At 47.8% G+C, this 17,334-nt stretch overlaps 1 long non-coding RNA gene across 1 annotated transcript in view; it reads left to right on the top strand.

Annotated features, from left to right (window-relative positions):
- The window catches only part of LOC137210492 (uncharacterized), a 148,313-nt gene extending 131,810 nt beyond the window's left edge, over positions 1–16,503 (top strand). The window contains exon 3 of the long non-coding RNA XR_010936576.1: positions 16,459–16,503. This is a non-coding gene — a long non-coding RNA (uncharacterized lncRNA). The remainder of the gene's footprint in view (positions 1–16,458) is intronic.
- The last annotated feature ends 831 nt before the right edge of the window (positions 16,504–17,334 follow it).

The raw sequence follows: 17,334 nt of genomic DNA, 5'->3' as shown, positions 1-17,334 counted from the left end.
AGAGACAACGATGGTCTCTGCGTAGAGCTCTGTGGGGAGGATCGAATATACAGCCAGCTTTACACAGTGCTTTGCACCCACCAATCACACCATGGATGAGAATTCCTCATTCTTCTTCTTCTTATTAATATAGGACTGTTTTCCTCTGTTGTAATCACTTTCCTCATAAGCCTCACTCTTACTAGACTCTACCCTACTGGAGTGCAGTGGCCATGGTCTTATTCATCTCTGTTAAAAAACAAAATTCAACTGAGTAAATGTGAAGATCTAATTGGCCTTACTCAAAGACTCATGAATCAGGCAGCATGCCATCCAGTAAACAAACAGGTACTCCAAGGCATTGGACCAAATGAAAGGTTTTTATAGGCAGAAGGAGGGGCAAAAAGGTTTCTGCAAAGGAAAAGAAAAGATGATTTCAGGGCAGAACGTCTTCTTTTGGGAACAGGGACCAGCAGGGGTCTGCGTCATGCAGACTGACTCTTCTTCCTTTGGGGGAGGGATGGAGAAGGCCCCTGTGACAGATTACCTCATTGGTGCTGACCAGAAAATTCCAGACTGGCTGATTAAGATTACATTTTGGGGAAAGGTCAAAATTGCAATTAAGTCAGGTTTTATTTATTTTTAAATTTTTATTTATTTATTTAATTTATTTATTTTTGGCTGCATTGGGTCTTCACTGTGGTGCACGGGCTTCTTATTGCAGTGGCTTCTCTAGTTGTGGAGCACGGGCTCTAGAGCGCAGGCTCAGTAGTCGTGGAGCACGGGCTTAGTTGCTGCGCAGCATGTGGGATCTTCCTGGACCAGGGCTCGAACCCATGTCCCCTGCATTGGCAGGCGGATTCTTAACCACTGCGCCACCAGGGAAGCCTTAAGTCATGTTTTAAATCCAGATTTGGTATCGTGAAATTTAGCACAAGCAACCCCGTTTTGGGCCTGCGGTTTTCTCTTTAATATCTCTTAACGCTCTGCTTCTAGCCCAGTGCCTGACACTTAGTAGGTGTTCAATAAAGAGTATATTTTCAATGGTAGCGCACATGTATAATATCCAACATCTGCTGAGTGCTTACTATCGCCAGTGCTTGGCACACAGCAGGTGCTCAATAAAGGAAAATGCAACTGGATTTCAACAACGTGAGCATGTATCGAGGACCTACCAGGTACTAAGGGCTAGATATGCAAGATATGTGGGGGGGCAACAGCTAAAGGTCAGGATGCCTGTGTATAGAGACTGCCAATAAGAGATAGGAAGATGCCAGTGTGACACTTTCATCAGCTTTTCTATTCATTAAGGCATTTGTTGTGCCAGGCTCTGGGGAGACAGAGATGAATAAAATGCACTCCTGGTCCTTCAGGAGACCTGACTGGGTACATAAAACTTACGACACAGGCAGATGACTGCTGTTCTAGAGGCATGAACAAGGTGGGCTCTGGGCTTAGGGGACAGAACCACTGGATTGAGAATCAGTTTGTAAAGGAAGGGGGCGGGGGAGCTGGATGAGATGGGCTGTGCCTTTGCACGTGCTGGTCCTTTTGCCTGGGACATCTCTCCTTATCCTGCCTGCGTCAGATGACGTGTCCTCTCCTCAGGGGATCCCCTCGGAAAGCCCACGTCCTCATCACTCTATCATTACACCTTGTTCATTTCTTCTCAAGCACTAGCCATAGCCCTTAGTGAATTAAAGGCAGGGAAGGAAAGGGAACGTTATTTCTTGAACACCTACTATGTGCCAGGCACTGGGCTCTTCAACTGACAAACAACATTTAATTTTCCCGATGCTCCAGGAGCGTCCATATTATTTTCCTCATTTCGAAGACTACTAAAGAGACTCCAAGAGGGCAAATGCCTTTGCCCAGGGTCACTGGCCAGGAAGTGGTGGAACTGGATTTGGAATCCAGGGCCGGCTGTCTCCCCGCATCCACAGAGCTTTCATGGCACCGGGAGAGGCCAAGTAGGCAAGAAGGGAAACGGAATGATTCGTTTACTGCCCCAGGCATTTTCAGCAACAAGTAAGTGATTTTCCTCATTCCCAGTCTGCCCTTTAAGCAGAGGCTTGGCAGCTGGGCGCCAGGCTGCAGAAAAACAGGTCTTCTCCTTAACTCAGCAGCACCACCTGCAGGATCTGAGTGAACCCTGCAATAAAAAGATCAGGAGCTAGAGGTGGGAGGGGATCGGGAGAAGGGACCTGAGACGTCACCTAAAGACCTTTGATCTTAAAAAGGAGCAGATTGAGACAAAGACAGGAACTTACTCAAAGTCACACTGTTAGTGATGTCAGATTTGAAGCTGTATCTCTCCTGACTCCCAGTTCAGTACCCTCTTCCCTCCCACCCTCCCTTCTTCCTCTCCACCTCCCTCCGCCCCCCTCACTTTCATTCTCTGTGTTTCTCCTCTTTCTTTCTTTCTCTCTCTCTCATTCAGTAAGCATTAACTGAGCACTCAATATGTCTTGGGCATATTCATTCTGGTGGGATATAAATATCGATAGTTAAAATGTGCCTTTTAGGATTAATGTTTAATTATGGATTAATTGCCATGAACAATGTACTTTATCATTACAACTAAGACTTACATTACTGTGTACCAGGCACTAGGCTAAAGCATGATCTCAGTGGGTCCTCACAGGTGAGGACACTAAGGCTTAGAGAGGTTTACGAATGTGCCCAGCATGGTTCAGTAGTTGCGGAGCAGGGATTCAAACCCAGATCCTTCTGACCTCAGAGCCAGAGATCTTCATCACTCTGTTGTATTTACTCCAAGGTTAGTTCAAGAAGAATCCATACTTTAAAGTGTCCAAGGTTAGTTCAAGAAGAATGTGTCCAAGGTTAGTTCAAGAAGAATCTATACTCTAATTAGGATGCTGCTGCTATTTAAAATAATTACTTATTTCCTGTCTAAGTGGGGTGCTGACTCTCTTCTCAAATTCGTTGCTTCTGAAATCCCTAGGAGTTTATATGGACGTTCTACTCTGTACCAGGCACTGTGCTAGGTGCTAGGGACACAGAGGTGACTGTAATTCAGCTAGAACCTTGTGGCCCTGTAGATGTCAGTCTTAAGACATAGCAATTGGCAAGCTATTCTAATAGAAGCACGGCACAACTCCAGGGGGCGCCATTCATACTGCCGCTGATGGAATGACACCCCCTGAATTGGGCAGTGTGCTGCCTGTGTGACTGTATATGGTGGCACTGACCCAGTGGGATTGGGAACAAGGGACAGGGGCACAGGGGAGAGGGATGGGGACCAATCACTTCCGCCTTTGCAGGGTAGGGGAACTTCACGGCAGAGGGCACTGGAGTGTGAACGCTGCCAAAGCTGTACAGACTTGGATTTCCTGTTCTCTTCAACTGGGAAGTAGGGTTAAGTTTTGAGGAAATTTGTCTCTGCGTTTCGACCTGTAGAGCAGAAAGTGTATTTCAGTTTCCATTTTTGCATTAGCTCCCGAGTTGCATTTTGTTTTAAGTTCCTGGGAAATTTGCCCTCATTCTCACTTTTGGGTGGATGGGTAGTTTCTTTCTGGGCGGTTGGTTGCTTAAATTGGAGCTCACCGATTGCAGGGGGTGTGTCGAAAACAGGAAGATCAAGTATGGGCAACCTTGTAGCTGTTTAAGGAATTCTCTGCCCAAACCACAGGACAGTGACCCCACAGTGGCCCCAGAGAACGGGAGCCTTCATCTCACAGATAACAGCACCCCGTCTCTCCACATCTCCCCTCATTCTCCTCACTATCTAAGAGCACTTTGTGTGTGTGTGCAAATTTTACTCTATTTCACTTAGAGTAGAAAAACAAAAGGCAATGTTTTTCATTTTCCAAATATAAAATGATTTCATAATAATGACTATACTTTAAAATGATCGATCAATCAATTAATTAATTAATTTTTGGCTGCGTTGGGTCTTCGTTGCTGCGCGTGGGCTGTCTCTAGTTGCGGTGAGTGGGGGCTACTCTTCGTTGTGGTGCACGGGCTTCTCACTGCGGTGGCTTTTCTGCTGTGGAGCACGGGCTCTAGGCATGCGGGCTTCAGTAGTGGCTCGCGGGCTTAGTTGCTCCCAGACAGGTGGGATTTTCCTGGACCAGGGCTGGAACCCGTGTCCCCTGCATTGGCAGAATAATGACTATACTTTGAAGATGCTAATTCAGACCCCACTAGGGAGGGCATGGTGACAATCACAGGATTTGGTTGGGCCAGTTACTAGAAGGGTGCTGAGGGTGCAAAGGTGTTAAAAAAAAAAAAAAAAAAAGAACCTGCTTCTAGCCCTCTGGGAGCTCTTACTCTGTGGCTGACCCTGCAGCCACAGGAATGACCACTGTGGGAAAGTCTGGCAGTGATGAAGGAGGAGTGATGAAGCAGGAGGTCCCCACCCCCAGGACCCCTTTAATGGCAGAACAAGGAGATGGGGGAGAGACTCTCCTCTGTTCTGCCCTGGGAGAAAGATGCTCACCAGCCTCCTGATTTCACATTAATTCAGAGAAGGAAGGTTCCTTTCTTCCCATGTGGTGGGCTAAACATCCGGACTGGGACCACAGTCAGCCAAGATAGCCTTGTTTCTATGGGAACGTGAGTTCTCAGGTCCGAACAATCATCTTAGAAATCAACTATTGCATTACATCCCTTTGTTAAGCTGAAGCACTTCTGCTAGTCATCATTGTAAGGTAAATGCTGTGAAAAAAGCTACGAACTAGGAATTCAGATGCCTGGGTTTCGGCTGCCCCTAGCCAGCTGATTCTGGGCAAGTCACGTCATTTTCCTCTCTGAGGCCTCGCCTGTGGAATGAGGGATTGGGCCAGATGAATTCCCATGCTCTTTTGGAGTCTGAGTCTTTGGGACTTCTGAGTCTCCTTGTTATGTTACTTTCATTTCTAGCATATTATTGCATTTCTGGCTAAATAGACTGCTTCTTTGGTCCAGGGCTTGTTGGCTTCAGTTCCATTTGTCATTCCTGTGTCAGCTGGTTTCTAGCTGGGTCCGGCCAACGGGAGGCACTGGACAATTATTGAAGGGCATTGGGAAGGGAGAAACCAGGGCATTTCTCACCCCCCCAGCTGCCTTCAGAAGTATCTGGCAGAGGTTGCATTTCTTCCTTGCCTCTGGCTCCCACTATGGTTCCAGCTTCTTATAGGGCGACCCCAGGCCTTAGGTTGTTATGGTCCTGCCTCCTTCCTCTATCCCTCCAGCTAAGGGATTTCCTGCTATTATTATTATTATTTTTTTAATTTATTTTATTTAATTTTGGCCGTGCTGGGTCTTTGTTGCTGCGCGTGGGCTTTCTCTAGTTGCGAGCGGGGGCTACTCGTCCTTGCGGTGCGCGGGCTTCTCATTGCGGTGGCTTCTCTTGTTGTGGAGCACAGGCTCTATGCACGCGGGCTTCAGTAATTGTGGCTCATGGGCTCAGTAGTTGTGCCTCACAGGCTCTAGAGCGCAGGCTCAGTAGTCGTGGCGCACGGGCTTAATTGCTCCGCAGCATGTGGGATCTTCCCGGACCAGGGCTTGAACCCGTGTCCCCTGCATTGGCAGGCGGATTCTTTTTTTTTTTTTTTTTTTTTTTTTTTTGCGTTACGTGGGCCTCTCACTGTTGTGGCCTCTCCCGCTGCGGAGCACAGGCTCCAGACGCACAGGCTCAGCGGCCATGGCTCACGGGCCCAGCAGCTCCGCGGCACGTGGGATCCTCCCGGACCGGGGCACGAACCCGTGTCCCCTGCATCGTCAGGCGGACTCTCAACCACTGTGCCACCAGGGAAGCCCCGGCAGGCGGATTCTTAACCACTGCACCACCAGGGAAGCCCTTCTTGCTATTACTAATCTCTGGGTCACCCCCATTATTTTCTGGTGGGCTTTCCAGCCCTTCCATCACCTGTGGAACCCACTTCCTATATTAATTTCTCCTGGTTCCAAATACTTAGAGTGGTTTCTAGTCACTTGGTTGGACTTTGACTGAGCCTTTCAAAGTTTTGTTGGCTTTACCTTGTAACAGCCAGCAATAAAGATGATGATGATATAATGTGGATGATTATAACCCCTTACTTGGGATATAACCTCACATGTTACAAAGCTTTCACTCGGGTTCTGTAATCTGAGTCTCACAGTAACAGTGTGATGTAAGAAAGGCATTTATCATGAATTCTACTTTACAGAAGAGGAAATGATCTCACAGAGCTCAGATGGCTGGGGAGTCTTGATAGAGCTGGTACCAGAACCCAAGGCTTTTGATTTCTCATCTAGCTTTCTGTCCCTCTCTTTTTCATCATTATCCCACTCACCCCACTGGAATGGTGACTTCATGTTGGTCTTTTAGGATGCTGTTTTCTAAAGCGTGGGGGCACAAACCATCAGTTGAGGGTGTATTACTTATCTATTGCTGTGTAACAAATGACCCCTACTCTTCATGGTTTAAAACAGCATCATTTATTATTTTGGAAATGGTCCATGCATGCATTGATGCTTTCTCCATTCCACATTTTCTGGGTTGATTGTTCTTGGAGCTGGACCAAGAGTGGGTTGAGCTTTGAGGAAGGGGAAGGCTTTGAGATTGTACTTTCCCACAGTTGGAGATGCGGCCTGGCTGTGGTGTGATGATGAGTTGGCTGACATGCAGCCCCGAATACACAGGCTTCTGCCCTCGGCAGACCCGGTCGAAAAAGCAGCCTGTAACCAAGGGACGGGGCAAGTGGAGGAAGCATAAACTTATTTCTATTCAACTCATTAAATAGGAAAGACCACTGTGTCTTTCTCTCCATCCATATTCGTCACCTCTGTACTGTAGGGACTTATAAAACCATTAGGAAGAAAATGATTTTATATTCCTAAGCCCTCAGGGATCAAAGACTGGGGGAAAGTTCAGGGTCACCATCTCCATCACATCCATCACTTTGTCACCATCAATAAATATTTATATTTACCCATGCTCACCTCGTGCTATTCTCTTCCTCCCTGCCAAGGCTCTCACCTCAGTTATTTCTGGGAGTCCCAGGGGATGGCTCATGTGTACATGTGAACTCCGTCCTTCTGGCTCCCATGTAGTGTTTACTCTTCCCTTTGTCGTCTCCAGCTTTTTGCTCTGATGTCTACAGCCAAGTTTTGGTGGCTCTTGCCAAGGCTGGTGTGACTGGTATCTGTGTCGGGGCTACTGTCTCCATCCAGCATCTCACTGTGTTCCTGACAACTTGAGGAGAATGCCTATCTCTGTTTGCATCTTGTCTGCAAGACAAGGCCACCTTGCCTCTTAATAGACAAGGACATTTTAATGGAATAATTCTAATTTTTGTTTGCTTCGGTTTTAACCTCTCTGCTCACAGGTTCTGGGTCAAGCTCCAAGATGTAAAGAGGCTATTGAGAAATTTCTGAGCCATTGCACTCAAGCTGTCCCTTTGTTTTCTGCATTGCCCCACTTATCCCCTTGGAACTGTGCCCCAACGCTCTTCTTTTAGGATGACGTTTACTAAGGTATTGGGCACAAACCATTGGTGAGGGGTGTGTTAGTTATCTATTGCTGTGTAACAAATTATTCCAATACTTAGTGGCTTCAAACAGCATCATTTAGTATCTCACAGCTTTATCTGGGTCAGGAATCCAAGAGAGGCTTAACTGGGTCCTCTGGCTCTGGGACTCTCACGTGGCTGAAGTCTTCTCAAGGCTTGACTGGGAAGGTTCTGCTTTCTAGTTCGCTCCTACGGTTGTTGGCAGGATTTAGTTTCTTGCACTGAGGGCCTCAGTTCCTCAGGAGCTGTTGGCTGGAGGCCCTCCTTGGTTCCTTGCCATGTGGATCCCTCCATAGAGCATCACACAACACAGCACTGGCTTCATCAAAATGAACAACTGAGAGGAAGAGAGACTGCAAACGAGACAGGAGTCACAGTCTCTTGCAATCTCGTCTTGGAATTGGCATCCCATCACTTTTTTTTCTATTAATTAGAAACAAGTAACTAGGTTCAGCCCACAATCAGGAGGGGATTATACAAGGGTTGAATAACAGGAGATGGGAAGTAAACGACCATGATAGATGAGCCCACGTGGCAAGGAGCTGTGGGTACCTCTTGGATCTGAGGAGAGCCTCTAGCTGGCAGCCGGCACACAGCCAGGACCCTCAGTGAGACAGCCACCGGAAATGAATTCTGCCGACAACCTGCACGAACTTGGAAGTCGGTTCTTTCCCAGTGGAGGAGTCTGCAGATGAGAACGCATTCCAGCGGACACCTGGATTGTAGCCTGGTGGACCCTAAGCAGAGAACCCAGTTAAGCAATGCCTGAATTCCTGACTGTGAGGAAATAAATATGTGCTGTTTTTAGCCTCTAAGTTTGTGGTAACATGTTGCACAGCAATAGAAAAAAGCTAATTCACCTCCTCTAAGACACATGTGAAAATCTAGAAAACATTTCAGGGCACAGCAAATTTGACTATATAATTTTGTTTAACAGCTGTCGTTAGCTTCCAAATATTTTTGAAATATTCAGAAGGACAAAACCCTCAAATACAATTTTAACAAGTCTTGGTGGAAAATCAGTCTGTCAAGGGACAACTTAGCCACATCTGCAGAGCTGAGTAAAGGGTACTTATTTGATACAGATGAGGAATGCAGCTAGGAGGAGGACATTCTTTGAATAAGTCATTGAGAAGATGCATTTCCTCAGCTAAGAGAAGATTTCTGAAGATTGTGCAGGAAAAAGATGAGAGGGTACATTGATTTTTTTCCTTTTAAGTCTGTGATCTGGAAAAAAAAGGATGAAAGAGAATGGCGGGAAGTTGACACTGAGTGGGCCAAAAAGCAGCTGTCTCTTGGCCTTGGAGAGTCTAATTAATTTATTTCTGAGAGCTCAGCACTGGCTGGTCACAGGCTTTGGAAGGACTCACATCGTATGCATGGCTGGGGCTGGTATGACTAGTGAGCAAGGCCCTGACCTTGATTTAACTGGTGGTCGGCATTAGGGGAGTCTGTTGAGACAAAGACATTGTAACCAGGGGTTTTATTCATTATAGACTTGCTCCATATCATATTTCAGTGCCAGTGTCTGCCTAATTTAATATTAAGAGTTAAATGATTTGTGCACTTTTAGTGTAACAACTATTTTTCATTGAAGAATCTGTCTTAATTTGGGTGCTCCCGAAAGCGGACCCCAGGCAGAGATTTGGGTGCCAGCAGTCAATACGGAGGTGATCTGAGGAAGCTTCCTTAGGGGAGTAAGGCAGTCATCCAGGGAAAGGCGGAAGCCAGTGAAGGTGCACGAATGAGTCAGTTGTCACTGTGGGCTCCTGGGATTCAGTTGTGCTAGGGACTCTTTAAGAGGCAGTATTGGCTGATCTCGAAATTGCTGCACTGAGGGATGAGGTAACTGGGGTATTTATTTACTAATTCTTGTCCTGTATTAGTTGAGGGTCACTCATGGAAGCATTATCTCCCTGGCCTGCCCTGAGAGAGGGGGGTGCACTCCTGTGGCCGAGAAAGAGCTCAGACCAAGAGAGGTAGGGGTTTGGAGTAAGAAGGCAGAGGAGTGTATGGGAACTGTCACCAAACTGCAGGTGACCTGCGGGATGAGCTGATGGGATGAGGGTAGGATGCTGGCGTGTATGAAGTGCAACAGTAATATCCAAAAAGAATGGGAGCCTACAATAGGACATGCCTTTTCAAGCATATTGAGTAACCGGGCTCATTTGGAGAGTCAGCCTTCCAGGTCTGGAAACACTATAAAACTGACTCAAGCCAAGATGCTATTGCAGTTAGGGACCACAACTGCGCATGCCACCTTGTCTCAGAAGCCCAGCCTCTGGCCTCTCTTTGTTAGCTGCCTTTAATTTGTTGGACCCTGGACCTGTGGATGACCAGGTGGCAATGACAAGACAAGGGAAGTACAAGGCAGGACCCCAGAAAGAATTTTGAGGCCATGACAAGCCAGACGCATCTCTGTGACTCTTAGAGCATTCTTGCTGTAACAGGTATCCTTTGCATTAAGAGTAATGAGTCATCTCTTGTTTAAAACATGGGAAGTAGCTGAGATTATTAAGAGTAAAAATGAACTTCCTTGTCCCGGAAGGGAAGGAATTGGTCAAACACTAAGATTTGAACTTAATAGCCAGACTATGAGAATGAAGAATTACTTTTCAAACTCAGATCACTCATGTGAGCAATGCTATTAATAATTGCTACATTTATTGAATGGTTACCACATGCTGGGCTTTCTGCTGTGCTTTTTATGTGCCTGACGTCACCGACTCCTCACAATAACACAATGAGAGAGGTATTCTGTATGTCTCCAGTTCATATATGCGGGAAGTGGGACTTAGGTTAAGTACCTTGCCTAGGTCCTGGGAATAGCAAGGGCAGAACTGGGATCTGAAGTCAGGTACGACTTTATGAACTTGAGAAGTTCTGTAAGATGACCGCTAAGATTGAGTATGCCCTCTAAAACGGTTTGCGTATAGGTGGGCCAAGGGGTAACTGGGTTGTTATTGTTAGGTTGGGGGCCTGGGTTTCATAAACTGCTAATGTGAGAAGACCATCAAGACGTCTTGATGTTGCCAAGGGCAGACGCCAAGTCGCCGTGTATTCATGGAAGTGTCCGTGGGTGCTAAATGGTTGGAATAGACCCTGTGGACCACTCCCTGCCCTAACATCCCAAATGTGGGTCCAGACCTCCCAGGAGCGTCCAGCCTCCATGGAGTGGGAGGCTCTGGAGTAATGATGTCCTGGGAATTGGGTGACTGTGATGCTTATTTGGGGTTCCACCCTTTGCTGGCTGTTTGACTTCAGCCAAGGGACTTAGTCACCAGGGAAACTACTTTTCTCATCTGTAAAATGAAGATTATGAGACCTGACTCTTGCCTTCCTCACAGGGAGGGCAGGAAGCTTCCTGAGATCACCTCACCAGAGTCTTTTGATCTGCTTGAGAGCATCCTGCTTAATTGCCCAGCCAGGCACTCGAGCAGCTGGGTGAAAGTTTTATGACCCGAGATTCCCACAGCCCATTATCCACATGCTCCCAGAAGCCCTCTGAGGTTTTCAATGAGAGATTTGGCTGGCGAAGGTTCTGCCAGGCCATGAGCAGAGATTTCTCAGAGCCTTAGTCATGGAATAGGCGGTTTCCCAGGGAAGCTCTTGCCAAGGCTTCCATTTATTCATGTAGTATTTCTTAAGAGCTCCGATGCACACATGGCGATTTCTCACCCCTCCCCAGGCTTGTCCACAGCAGTCATCTCTGGTGTCGTGGAATCCTGCCAACTCTCAAGGACAACTCTTGGCCAGTTTAGCCAGAGCCTGGATGTGCTCTGTGCCCTCTGGTTCCAGCTTTTAAAAGGCTTCTTCAAGAGAGTAGTCTGTCCACCTCCTCACTTCTTGTCTGGACCATCACAAAAGCCTCCTAAGGACTCTCCCTGCCTCCAGCCCCGCTCTCTCTCTGTCTGCCACACTACATCCCGACGCACAGGAGGGATTGCTTCCCTCCTCGAAACCCATCAATCCTTCCCCATTGGCCACGTGGTAAAAATGGAACAAATTGACCTGGCACTGAAAGCCCTGCTCTAACTCGAAAGCTGGCCCCCCCATTTCCTTTCTTTCCCCATTTCTCCTCTCTTTCTATGGTCAGTTCATTGATTAAGTTTGCCATTCTACTTTATTCGCTTATCACCTCCTATGTGCCAGGAGCTGCATTACACTCTGGGGAACAATGTGAGAGCCCTGTTGTCATGGGGCTCACGGCCTCCTGGGAGATACAGACACGCACACTGGTGAGTGCCGGCCGTGCAGTTGGGTGAGTGCCGTAACATGGGAAATGGAGGGTCAGCTGGAGGGAGCCCATTGGAGGGGAGCCTGATCTTCCTGGGGTGAGGGTACGATATCTAGCACTCAAGATGGTTAGGATGCAGACTGACAGAGTCAGGTGTGGACGGTGGGAGTGGAAAGTGTGCCCCATCAAGAGTGACTCTGGTGTGAAAGAGGGTGCAGGAAGTTGGGGAGACTGACACAACTATGGCAGTTCACGGCTTGGGAAGCAGCCCAGTTTCTGAAGGTCCTGGTGAGCCTTGCCTGGACCTTTTCCTGGAAGAAAAGGAATCGGAAGCAGGGTGTGGTCTCCGCCGTCCTTGCTGCGCAGCCTGGCAGGTACTCTCAGACTCTCAGGCCTTCGCCAGGGCTGGTGTTTCTCCCTCACGGCCCCTCCCTCCTTTCCCCACCTCTCCCTGTTCTCCTCCGGCTGTGGTTGTACCCATCTTTCATGGGTCCCTTCAAATGCCATCTGGATCTGGGATCAGTATTCATTGTTCCTTCCTCTGGACACTTTGAGTCCATCACTGGTATGTTACTGTTTATTGTATTCCACCTTATATTTTATGTCAGTTGCACCTGTTTTTCTCCCTCACAGGACTGAAAGTTCCTTAAAGGGCATATTAACCTTGGAATATTTACTTCTGCATTTCCCACAGCACTTAGCATACAATGCTTTGAGCCAGGCTTTCCTCAAGCTCCAGTTCCTCTGCTTATTAGCAACGTGATCTTGGACGAGTTACTTTATCTGTGAGACCTCGAGTTGTCTCATCTATAGAATGGGGATCTTGATTTTTATTGCACAAGGTAATTGTGAGGCTCACCTGGTTAGCACTCAATAAGCATTAGTTGCCCTCCTCGCTCCTCTGTTCTCTAGCTCATAAAGATTGCTGCAACATCTTGGGAAAGCATCCCTAAGGGAGGGGTACCTCACTTTTCCTGTGGGTCCAGAGGAAGTGTCTGGTGCCCAGGTGAGATCCCATCTGCACTGGTTTGCTGAGTACCTGGGCAGAAAGGCAGGATATCAACATCGTCGGTGGAGCCTTGTTTATCAGTGGTGGGCGACACCACCCAATTCTAATCTGATCATTATTATTTCTTTTAACACCTTCCATGGAACACTCATCCTTAATGTAAACAAAAAGAAAATGCTGGAAAGGAATCACAAAACAAATTAAATCATGTGTGTTTCCTTGTCTAGGATTATGCCCTAAACCAAGGTAGGCTCCCAGGGAGAGGAGAAACAGCGGTCTGCCTATGAGTCTTTCCCTTTTCTACCTGGTCGCTGCTCAGCCTGTGTAAGGAATCTGTACTCGGAGACGACAAGGGTCATTGTCATGGCCCTGGTCATCCTTGACAGCACCATCAGCAGCAGGTTGCTTCTTCCCCTCATCACTGCCATTTGGTGGGGGGGCGGCAGGGCAGAGCCCCACCTCCTATGCCATTCTCTGGAGCCCTCATCTGCATACATATTCTCGAAAGTCCCAATCCTGCGTTTGTACAAACTTGATTCTCACTGCAACCCTGCGAGGCAGGTTGAACAACTGCCATTATCTTAATCAGTGAGGAATCCAGTTGCAGAGGAGTCAGGTGACTTGCCCAAGTGATGGCACGAGCCGGGAGAGGAGAGGGGGCCTGCAGGCCTGGGGCTGAGACTCAGGTGGTTTGAGCCTGAAGAGGGTCGTTCGAAAGTGAGGACAGCCTTGTTTCTGGGCAGCCAGCCTTGGTTCCTCCTGATATAATGGTGTCTGAGGAATTTTTTTAAAGCACCAGGGAAAGCCAATTCCTTTTTCTACCTCCTTTTGGTACTTGGAACTCCCACTGTGTGCCTGGGACATCGAAGTGTTGGCTGCATGAATAAAGATTGAAGGAGCACATGAAGAATAAAAAGAAGATAAGAGTTTGCCCTGGGGTTTATGAGGCGGGTGTGATTTCTGGAATATTCCACAGATGCTCTTAACCTTCCTGCCTTGACTCATAGACGTGTGAAATCCCATCAACATATTCATCCTCGTTGAAAGTACTAGAGACAGATCTTCCCTCTCTCTATTGCTTTACTCATGTTTCCTCATGGGAAGAACAGCTGTGTTGTCATATTGGGGATACTGGGAAAGACTGGTGTTCACTGAGTCACATCTGTCTGTGGAGCAGGGTTTCACGTCTCTTTCTCCTTCTGGACCTGCTGGATTCTGACATAGTTCCTTGCACTTTTGCTCTTCATGCTTTAAACTACCTTCCCTCTCCCTGCAGCTGTTTTAGGAAAAGTGTTGGCTAAAGAACAGAGATGATTCCTTTCTTTTTTTGCCAGCCTCTTAATTAATTAAAAAAAACAAGTCTACTTCAATCAGGTAGGGTGTGCAAGGTTTAGAATTCCAAGAGACACATATCAGCAAATGGATTTTTCAACAAGACCTTTTCCATTTTCTACTCAAGATAATATTGAGATATAATCGTGTGTCACCTGCACTGCCTTCTCAGCTGTCTGCTGGAGAGAGTTCCTTCCTTGACCAGTGAGTGCTATGTGGGTGGGCTCCTTTTGGTGGGCATTAGGAGGTGCTGGGGCCTTGGTTCTCAAACCCAGCTGTACATCATAGTCACCCTGACCACTTGAATCAGAATTCCCTGGAGGTGGGCCCAGGCATTGGGATTTTTTTAAAAAACTCCCCTTATCTAGAACATGGATCCAGAGGGCGTATCCGTATTCTAACATGCGATGTGAACCACTGCTCCAAGGCAGTCTCCATTTCTAAAGAGAGAAATCCACCTTTACATTTAAATAAAGTGAATTGTTTTCATTTCTACAGACAGTTCCTTCTATCTATTATCTAGTGGGAATAAGCACCCAGTGGGAGAAGCACCCTAGTACCTGGTGGGAGAAGAAGGGATGAGAAATGGTACTTTCAGCTCCAGCGCCTCCTAAGAGCCTGGAGTCTATAGACCTTCATCCTTTAATCCTCACACCACCTTAAGGGAGGTGTCACAATTCAAATGGAATTCAAGTGAAGAGACTGTAGCTCAGAGAAATTTAGGGACATGCCTGAGGCTTACATGGTAGCTCAGGGTAGAACTAGGATTTGAATGCAGGCCTGCTTGGCCCCAAAGCCCAGTTCCCTTGCTCCCTACCTGTGGGTCGCACCCTGTGGCCCCTTCAGTCTCTTACAGACCCTATGGTGGCAGTTTAGACCCACTCCTGCTCCAAGGCCTCTGGATGACAGGATCTGTTATAATCGTACCCTCCAGATTGCCTGGGGAACCCTTGTGGCCAAGGGTCCTTTCCTCTTAACCCAAAGGACCACCCAATATTCCTAAAATTCCCCAAAGTCAGCCTACATATTAATCCCCCAGGCTGTCCCTCACAGAGGGCATCAAATTTTTTTTTTTTTTGCAGTACGTGGGTCTCTCACTCACTGTTGTGGCCTCTCCCGTTGCGGAGCACAGGCTCCGGATGCACAGGCTCAGCGGCCATGGCTCACGGGCCCAGCCGCTCCGCGGCATGTGGGATCTTCCCGGACCGGGGCACGAACCCGTGTCCCCTGCATCGGCAGGCGGACTCTCAACCACTGCGCCACCAGGGAAGCCCTTTCCCTTTTCTTCATTGAACGTTACTTGTTTAAATGTTTTACAAATTTAAGGTCATTGGATCTTTATAATAACCCCATGAGGTGGATATCATTATCTCCATTTCTCAGATCAGAAAACTGACATCTCACGACATTCAGTGAGCTGTCTGAGGTCACATAATTAGGATGTGATTGATCCAGGATTCTAATCTGGACATTGGAGTTCCAGAATCTCTTCTCTAACCACTAAACTACACAGGTCACACAAACTTGCTATGAAAACACGAGCTGAGGTGCCCGGGGGGCGGTGAGAATTTGGAATCCATGGAGATGATCAGCTCACAGGGAAGCAGAGCTGGAAAAGGGCTCAGAGAAACCAATGCCTCCTCCTTTATCAGGAGACGGCTAGGCTTCTGGGGAAACTGAGGCCCATGAGGGGAAGTGAGGTCAAACTTTCCCAGCATGATCTTGGTGCTCCAGAAGCTTAAAGGCTAATGAGGGGTGACTGGACCAAATCTCTTTAAAATGAAAACCACAAAAAATTTTTTATTATGGAAACTTAAAACATATCCCAAAGTGGAAAGAATGGTTTCATGGACCCATGCATCCTTCACTCAGTTGAACAATTATCAACATTTTGCCAGTCTCATTTCATCTATCACCTCCCAGTGATTTTAGAGTAGGGAATAGAATTTTTAAAATAAATCCCAGAACACTCTTATTTTACACATAAACACCCCAGTGTCCAAATTCATTCTGTTGGAGGATTTGGGGGAGAAAATGAGGCCTAGACCAGCCCTCTGGGGAAGGGCGCTGCCGTTTTCTGCAACAGTCAAAGGAAGATTCGCACACATCCGTCCATCCCTGGACCTTGATTCCGGGCTGTGAGCCCCCTCCCCTGTGAGTAATGCCGGGGCCTGTCAGACTCAGGCAGCTCCTGGTGGAAAGAAGCACTTTGTGAAGCTGTCTGTAACCAGGACAAGAAAAAAAAAATGTGCTGAGTGGATCCCTTATACACAATCATCCTCTTTTCCCAAATGAGCCTCCTGTCCTCTGTGGGGCGTCTGAGCCCTGCCAGATGGGTGTCGATGTCAGCTGAGTCACCCGTGTCATTCTTATTATCTCATTTACCCGTGTTTGTCATTTTCCAGCAGCATGACTCACCCGGCCCAGAGGAAAATGCAGAGCCTGGAGAGGTGAGTCTTTTATGGAACCCTCACAGCCACACCTTTGGAAGCAAAATCCTTTCCCCCTGAACTCTCATCTGAGCACCCAAAAGAAGGGGCGAGAAAGGCCGAGGGGCTTTTGGACCTTTTGGAAGGGCCACTGGTCAGGGTGACAGGCTCTGGACTAGGTCTAGATAGACTTGTGGAATTCTGGAAAATCTCGATCCCACGCTCCAACCTGCCTGCTGGGTCTTCCCAGAGGGTGTGTTGTTCTTGGACTGGGCCCTTCAGTAGCCGAGGAGAGAAAGCTCTCTACCGAGCGCCCAAAGAAGCATCCTTCTCTAGAGGCTGCCAAGGCGAAAAGCAGGAGGAGGCCAGTGGAGCGTGCCCACTCTTGGCCCCTTCCCGGGCTCGATGACATCCATCCCTACACAGTGTTGGCCTCCTGGGCTGGGCGTGGGCGCCGTGCTTGGTTCCCCATCCACTCCTGCTTGGAAGAGAGGAGAGGAGTCCTTTTACATCGTCTCTGGACCACGGCAGACATTGGGCCTCCTGCTTCTAGGCAGCCTTCCACCTCTCCATCACCCAGGGCTTTGTTCTTTACACAGCAGTTGAAGTGATCCTTGCATGTGGTAGAATGGATGGTAACACTCCCCTGTTTAAAAGTCTGCAGGGGCTTCCCTGGCACGTAAAATAAAATTCATATCATCACCAGGACCTACAGTCTTGGTATCCAAAGTGTGGTCCACCAGCCTCGGGGTGGGGGAGGAGGCCTGGTTAGAAATGCAGAACCTCAGGTCCCACCCCAGACTTGCTGAGCCAGAAGGCACATGCATATCACGTTAAAGTGTGAGACACTCT

The sequence above is a fragment of the Pseudorca crassidens genome, chromosome 17 (genome assembly GCF_039906515.1).
Source record: "Pseudorca crassidens isolate mPseCra1 chromosome 17, mPseCra1.hap1, whole genome shotgun sequence".
NCBI classification, from domain to species: Eukaryota; Metazoa; Chordata; class Mammalia; order Artiodactyla; family Delphinidae; genus Pseudorca; species Pseudorca crassidens.
Note: the sequence above shows the minus strand (reverse complement) of the source record. Positions and strands in the feature narration are given on the sequence as shown.